The following is an 8,816-nucleotide window of genomic DNA, read 5'->3' on the forward strand; positions in this document are numbered from 1 at the left end:
CATGGGAAAGCAACTGAGCCACTGGGGAAATGTCACTGAAGTTATCAGACTGGGTACAATTCTCTGAGGCCAATGCCTTCTCTCTCAGCTTTTAGAGGAGTCAGTACCTTGCCACAAAGTTAAACAGCAGTGAGCTATATTTTCTTATCAAATGGCCAAACATTTTCAATGATCCCTAGGGTTGGAAAGGGCTTGGGGAAATTGCCATTCTCAGACTAAGAGTATTTATGTACTAAGAGTATTTAAGTATATGATATATCAGTTGAAATAATCAGGTTTCAGAACAAACATTCTTAACATGAACCCCCCCCCCACACACACACACACACACACACACTCGCGCGCGCGCGCTGGGAAGGCTACACATCAAAACAATACATAACACTCATCCCTGGATATTATGATTATTTCTTTCTTAAACTTGGCAGTAGTTCACAAATGTTCTATAGTGATCCTTAATTATTTTACAATAAAATTTTTATTATAAAAATGATGTTAAGAATAACAGCCAATGTAGACAGAGTACTTGGTATGGGTTAAGAACTTTACATGGGTTTATTTAAAGCTTAAAATGGCCCTGTGTGGCTGGTACTATTATAATCCCCATCTTATAGAAGAAGATACTGAGGGTTAGGACATTAAAATACTAGCATGAAGACACAGAAGTCAGAAGTGGTGCCTTGAATGGGGCTCGTATGGGGTTCTTCAAACGGTGGGCCCAAGAGTAGGGTTTTGGTTTACCTTGTGCAGTGAGGATTCCACTGAGGAGAACAATCTCCCTGAAAATAGTGCTGGAACTGAAGAACCTGATGTGGAACCTGCAACCCACAGAGAAAGAGACACCCAAGTGTCTGAACCAGAGCTCATATAAGGCAGTCAACCACCTAACATGGGGAGGGCAGACATGGGGGAGACATTGAGGTTTTCTTTTTTTTTTTTTTTTTTAATATATTTTATTGATATTTTACAGAGAGAAAGAGAGAGGGATAGAGAGTTAGAAACATCAATGAGAGAGAATCATCGATCAGCTGCCTCTTGCACACCCCCTACTGGGGATGTGCCCGCAACCACGGTACATGCTCTTGACCAGAATCGAACCCGGGACCTTTCAGTCCGCAGAGCGACGCTCTACCACTGAGCCAAACCGGTTTCGGTGACATTGAGGTTTTCTGATGAGCCAGGGGGAAAGGAGATCCCAGTGACTGGAGAATTGATTGGAGAGCAAAGGTGTTTTACTTATGGCTCTGGTCAACTCTGACTCCCACCAACCACTGTAGCATTGGTGTGGGGAGAAAGGTGCTCCAGGGTGCATCTAGGGATGGGACTGAGCCAGGAACTTACTTCGGTCTCTTCTCATCACTCATGCTTTAAATATAAGCTCTGATGTGATCAAGGCGCCAGAGATAAAATGCCTTTCTCAAGCTGAGCAGGCAGGATCTAGTATCCAAATTGGACAAGACAGTGGAAAATAGACTCAGGGGGAAAAAATCCCTTGGCCTCCACACCAACACACAGGAGTTAGAGAATCTGACACTTTAACATTGTGAAATAAACAAACGTGGGCGTTTCCTACGTTTTCTTCAGAACATCTAGAATAGATGTGATTGAGGATGGAGTGATTTTAACATTCTCTTCTTAGCTGAGAAATTCTGGATTATCTTTCCAGATGTAGCTCAAGCATCAGGTTTTGTGAAAATATTTCCCAAGCTGCCCCAGGCAACAAGGCCATTCTCCTTCTGTACATGTTTAACAAATGATTTGTTTACCTGTTGGATTATCCGTCCTTGCTGGGGCATAAGCTCAGTTGACTGTGTTTTATGCACCTTTGGGTTTATCCTGCTTTCTCTGAACCTCTTCCCATCACCTCTTCCCCACATGTATTCCTACATCTGCCATGTGGCAAGTGCTAATTAAATGTGGCTGTTGGAGTAGAAAGCTAGACATTTGGGTGTAGTCTTATAGAATTCCTAGACCTGGGAATTCAACCACCTTTTGCATCTCTGATACTGGAGAGAATCTGATGGAAGCTAAGAGCCTTTCCCCGGGAAAAAAAGCACATGCAAGAGAAAATTCCCAATTTTATAGCAGTAAATACACACACACACACACACACACACACACACACACACCTCAAAAAGTGAGCGTTTGTAAAACTGGGCAAATCTGAACAAGATAGGTGGATTGTCACTATCAATATTTCAGTGTAATATTGTACTACAGTATTATAAGATATCACCATTGGGAAACTGGCATCTCTCAGATTATTTCTTATACTGCATGGGAATCTAAAATTATCTCAGTAAGAATATTAATTTTTAAAATTCCTATATATTATCCTTTGGGAATTGATGGATCCCCCTTAATTCACCCATGAGTCATAAATTGAGAACTCACCAATATAGATCAATCTTTACATTATTGGATGAGGAAACTAATGGGAAAGAATGTGCTCAAGATCAGACAGCTTGTTGGTGGCAGAAGTTGGGATAAGCCCAGAGACTAGCAACCTTTTTTTATTCTGATGCCCAAAGAGGAGCGAAACTGTACCTGTGGGCTATCCCAGTAGGTTAGACAAATGAAGAAGCAGGAGAAAAAGAAAGAGGGTTCATCAAGAAAAGAAAGCAACCACACCTGGTTTGGCTCAGTGGATAGTGTCAGCCTGCAGACCTGAAAGGAACAACAAAACAACTAACAAGGGTTCGAGGGCTCGCACCTCAGTTGCAGGCTCCTCCCCAGCGCAGGCCCTGGTCAGGCTTGTGCAGGAGGAGGCAACCAATCTATGTGTCTCTCTCACATGGATGTTTCTCTCTGTCTTTCCCTCTCTCTTCCACACCCTCTGAAAATCAATGGGACAATATTCTCAGGTGAGGAAGGAAGGGAAGGAGGAAGGAAGAAAAGGGAGCAGAAGGGGATGGTACAAACAGAAGACAGTGGAGGAGAGTATGGGATAAATATATTTAGGGAATAGGATTGAAGGGGTGGGCTGGACCATAGGCCACTCACTAAGCTGCAAACTTTAAGGATCCTGGTTATTGCTCTATCCTTGGAGATTGCTAGGCAATAAAAGTGTTGGTCCAATGGTCAGTCTTCCTTTCATGAAAATCACTTGTGATCTGATGCTAAATGCTGTCTAGTTAAGAGTTTGGTCACTGAAGTCAGACTGTCTAAGTTTGACCTCAATAAATCTACTTACATGTTATTTTACTTATACAAGTTACTTAATCCCTTTATGCCTAAGTTTCATCACCTGTTACAATGAGGATAATAGTACCTGCCCATAAACTGTGAGGAATAAATGATGGAATACATGTAAAGCACTTAGAAAAATACTTGACATATAGTAAGTGCTTAGTGCTTAGTAAGTGCTGGCCTTATAATTGTTACTACGTGACAGAGGTTCATTTCCTCTTGTTTGTTCCTCCAAAGATGGAGATAACTGATTAGCATCCTTCTTCTAAGAACCAATTATCCATCGGCCATCTCTTTTCAGTTCCTTCTTTTGGTTGTGGTCCTAACTCCCTCACCATCCACCATGCTCAGAATTTAAGGATGGTCACATACTAGTGAGTAGCTGGTAGTCAAGGATGTCTCCCTGCCATCTACCAGCTTAACATTTCTGTGAGGGGATGCACCAAAATGTTTCCTTCCATTAGCCTGGAGATCAGCATGGCCCCATCTTTCTGTCTTTGCAAATAAATTTCAAAGCATTGCTGAGATGCCTCTATGCTTGCAAATTCACCTGCTTGGGGATCTGGTTTCTAAATCTTACCTGGAGTCAAGCTAGAGCACTGGTTTCCTGGGTAATCTGGAAAATAAAGAACAAAATGTAAACAGATTTTCCCCTCCGGCTCCCTGCAAAATGCCCCCCTCCTCCATAGTGTTTCTGGGAGTTTTTAGGGAACACCTCACATGGGTTCATCAAGAAGTCCTCCATTCACACGCTTCAGCTCAGACAAGTACCAGGTCTCTGTTCTGTTGCTCCAAATTCTTGGGGTTTCCTGCTGGTCTTCTAGGCATTTCCCTGGATTAGACCTGGAGGCAGGAAAGAGGACTCTTCAAAGGGTGTAGAGTTTAAACTGGTCTTGAATGACAAGCAGGGTTAATATAGCTACAAGAGACTCTCTGGAGAACAGGGGCAGGCTGAGCAAAGAGGTGAAAGGAGGAATGAAACGGATGAGCACAGCACTGGTCTGGAAGAGGAAGGGGTTGATTGAGCTGAAGGGAAGAGCTTTTAGTGAGAGGGAAGGCAGGAAAAAAGGTCATATTGAAATGCTTTGTGAGGAACCACGTGAGACTTCTTTTCACAAGTGCGGGCCCTTGAGTAATATTCTAGGGCATAGTGAAAAGTTAACAGAACTGTTGCTACATGTTCTTTGGGCCTGTAATTCCCCAAAGAGTTACCTTGTCAAGTTTACTCAGATATTTTGAAGATTTTCTTTGCACAAGTATAAAAGCAATATGTTTTCATTACAGTTAAATCAAGTAACTAAAATGAAAATAGAAAACAATCGTACTCACGAGAAGCAACTGATGTTAACACCTCATTGTGTATCTTTCTGAAGTCTCCTATAAACATGTATTTATAATACATATTTAATAAAATTAGGGTTGTATCCACATGCTGTCTTATAAGGGACTTTTTCACTTAATATAATGTGAATCATGTTCTATGCTAATAAACATATCCTATGATAAGATTTTTAATAGCTATAAAGTTGGTGGCAGCATTCTTAATGTTTACCCAGACTTCTGGAGTGATGAACTTTGCCTTCCATTCCAGAGATTTTTTTTTTTTTATGTAGCAGAAAAAAAATATTTCCTCTTTGACTGAAAATAATGTCTGGACATCAGGGACCTTACCATGGGACATGGTAATTTCTGTTTTAATTTTTCTTTAGCCAAACTGTAGTAGCTGGGGGAAAGGGCAATCTTACTTCTATGGCAGAGTTCCTGGCCACAACATTTTGGCCACATTTATAAAATTCTAATTCCAGGTGAAGGGGCAGTAAAGTTTAGTTTTTTTCTGAAAACCACACAGGAGAGAAACAGGGATAGATACCAATGAGTTGCAAACATCATTCCATATCCTGATCCAGAAATCTTTTGATTGCAGTTCTAATTGGTCAGATCATGGCAGGTTTCTCATAGACAGAGCCACTAAGATGTTTTCTGCTCTGGTCTTTATTTTGGGGCTTCTGGGGATAGAAGGTCTTGGTGCAAAGAACATGTTATCAGATATGGCACCCTTTTCACACATAAGATACTGAGCCAACAAGAGCATAAAACTGACGAGCTGTGCTAATTCTTGGATTTAATCCTGTGACTCTCTCTCTACACAAGCCTTCTGAATGTTTGCTTGATAGCAAGGGAAAAAAGGAGTGTTCTTTTTGTTCAATCTCTACCTCTCACTGCTTAAATTTTCTCCCTCATCTCCACTTCATCCAATGGCTCTGTGTCTATATGATACCATAATTTTGTTTCCAAAGACCACTATGTATTTCATAGCAGGCCTCGAGGGATTCCAGTTGGCATTAAGGGGTATGTAGAATCAGAGAGACCATCCGGGCATATGCCTGGGTTTCAGGCTCAATCCCCAGTAGGGGCATGCAGGAGGCAGCTGGTCAATGATTCTCCCTCATCATTGATGTTTTTATCTCTCTCTTCCTCTCCCTGCCTCTCTGAAATCAATAAAAATATATTTAAATAAATAAATAGTTCTCTATCATCATTGATGTTTCTATCTCTCCTTCTCCCTTCCTCTTTGAAATCAATAAAGAAAAATATAAAGAGGGGGAAAAAGAATCAGTGACCACTTAGAAATATCTAATACTGGCCATTTATTATATACTATTCAGTGTTTTAAATTTATAATTTCACTTAATTCTCGGAAGAACCATGTAATTTGACTATTACAATTATCCTCACTTTATAGAGTAGAAAATTGAGACTCAGAAAAGTTAGGTAACCTGCCAAATTTCACATACCTAGGCAGTTACAGAATCAGAATTCAAAGAAGATTCCAGAGCCATTTCTTCACCTACAAAGCTCTACTTTCTATTTCAGTAACTTTAGAAGTCAGGGAACTGGAAGGAACAACAAAATAAACCTCTCATAAGGCCAAGAGAGTGGCTGACAAAATACATCTCATTCCTTCTCTATGTTTAATATCAATTTTTATACCTTGGCTAAAGAGTGCCTATTATGAAGCTATTTGGTCAAGGTTATCTTGCTGTTACCTCACCCCCATCATCAGATGATTTTTATTTATAGCTCTGTTTAAATATCATAGGCACACTCAGGCTCACTGCATAATGAATTTGTCTTCTGAGCAAAGATTCTTTTTCAAAGCACATTTGCTTTATTCAGTAAACTGAATGTTTACTGAATAAACAGTAGAGTAAATATTGTGTGTGTGTTTTTTTTGCCAAGAGTTTTTTAAAAAATATGTTGTTCATTTTTAAATTTGTTCAAAGTATTCCTCAGCTCTAGAATGAGAAAGTCAGGCCAATTAGTCAAAACCAGATTAATCACGCTGAGTTTTAAGATCCATGAGGTCTTTGAGTTCTACAGAGTAAGAAAACATCTTAGATTTCTTCTGAAGACATTCTGATTTAGTTCTATATTGTTTATTATCATGACTTTACTGTTTGAATGCTAATAAGAGCTTCCTAGAATTCATTGCTTAAGAAGTTAAGTCATGGCATCTAATTACTTCGCAGGCTGTTTTAAGTATATATAATTATAACTTCCCTCCATTTTGGGGTGGTAAGTGAGCCAAGTAATCTGCGTCAAGAGAAAATAAATAATACCTATATTAATTGTTAGCTAGCAACAAGGAGCTCACAGCACCTTCGAAAAAAACACATTATAATCTTAGTACATAAAGAGTGCTCAATAATTTTTAATCGACCAAACTAATATCATCCTACCTTTCTAGATAAGAGCTCCAGCAAAGGGAAAATATATAGACCCTGTCAAATTTCAGTCCTTTGAGATCACTTGTGTGAGAGATTAAGACTTTGCACTTGGGAGTATGAAATTTTAAATCCTGATCACTACCTTGGGCAAGTCCCTTCTCTGTTCTGAGTGCCTGTCTGCTTCTTGCCCTACGAGACAGGTACCAGTAAACCTGAAGAATAAGACAGCACACTGGACATGTCTTCATAATGGTGGGCACCAAGTGATGAGTTTTTTTCTTCATTCATTCTAAATGGTCTTAACTCTTACTCCTGTATTATTTGGGGATGCTAATTGCAAAACATGGTCAGACTTGAGTTAAAATAACTTTCCCCCAGACTAGTAAATTATGTATAATCTTTTGGGGGAGTAGATGTAAGTTACTTTCTCCTAGGCCACACTACTGGGAGATTAAGAAGGGAAAGTAGAATTGCAATTTCCAGCCCAGTAAGGCCAAGCCAGTTGGCCTGGACAAGCAGGTTGTCTTAACGAAGAATTTTCAAGTCCCTCATTGGCTGAGGGCCTCCTTCAGCTTGTTGGTCAGGATGATGCGCTTAGAACTGCAGTGAGCACTCCCCTCTAGGGTAGGGAGTCTAGAAGACAGGGGACCAGGTTCAGCTTTTGCCTGGTGCTTTAAGGTTAAATGCAAAGGTTCTCTCGGATCCTGTGGACATCATAATCTCTCTTCTGCCTATCCCCAGATCATTTAAAGAGTACTGTTGGGAGAATGAGTACAAGCTCCACCAGGTCAGAGTACTTTGTCTATTTGGAAGATCTCTCTCTCTCTCTCTCTCTCTCTCTCTCTCTCTCTCTCTCTCTCTCTCTCTCTCTCTCTCGGGATCTAGCTTATAATTGGAGCCAAAATATTTTTGTGAATGCAGGGACATTGGAATGTGAAAACATATTACAAACCCCAAAGAGATTCACAGCCAGACTGACGTTTAATCCTAAAATATCCAAGCCTTTTTTAAGCGCGGATAGTAGCGGTTTTTACCACCGCAGGTTCAGGACGGGTGCGTCCACCTCCTTCCACCCTTCCCTTTAGAAAGTAGCCCAAGGCGGGCAGGGGTGTGTGTGTGTGTGTGTGTGTGTGTGATGTCTCTCATTCCCAGGAAAAACTGGAGTCAGAGGAAAGAGCACACTGGTGACAGAAGGCCAAAACGGGCGAGGCTGCGAGGGGTGTTTGGAAGCTAGGCGAGGTCGGGGGCCCTGAGAAAAAACCCAAGTCAAAAACTCAAGCCTGGGCCCAGCTATTGTACCGGACCAGCCATCTAGGAGCAGGGAAAGGTGTGTGCCAGGAGAGTCAGATGCACTGCACAGCCCTCCCCCGGGAGGTACACCCGCCTCCGCCTACGAGTGACCTAATTACAAGGTGCCAACCAGAGGTGGAGGTGGCCTCCACCCAGGCTACAACTCAGCGCTCGTTCCCTCCCACAAAGATGCGGGAATCCCAAGCAATTCCGGCGCAATTCTCGTTTCCGATATATTTGGTTGCAGAGGTCGGTGAAGAGCCGAGGCGTGGCACCTTTCGGAAAAGGTCTCGGGCAGTTGTGAGGCCCCTCCCGCGGGGACTGCGCTGCGCCAGGCTCCCGCCCCCACCGCGTAGGACTTCGTGCCCCAGGATTAGCCCAGGTCCCCGCCGCGATCATAGCACCGGGGCTCGGCCCGCCCTTTCCCTTGGACCCCTCCCTCTGGAGGACCACGCCCTGTGCCCTAGGTGCCTGTTACCGGCGGGCAGTGCTGCGCCTGCGCGTTGGCCCCGGGCTCCCGCCCCTCTTCCGGTCTGGCGGCCGCCCAGGGCCGGCTCCGCAGTTGCGCAGCCCGCGCCGCGGCCCTCCCACCCCTCCGCGTCCCACCGC

The sequence above is a fragment of the Pipistrellus hanaki genome (genome assembly GCF_964339955.1).
Source record: "Pipistrellus hanaki genome assembly, chromosome: 5".
Classification (NCBI taxonomy): domain Eukaryota; kingdom Metazoa; phylum Chordata; class Mammalia; order Chiroptera; family Vespertilionidae; genus Pipistrellus; species Pipistrellus hanaki.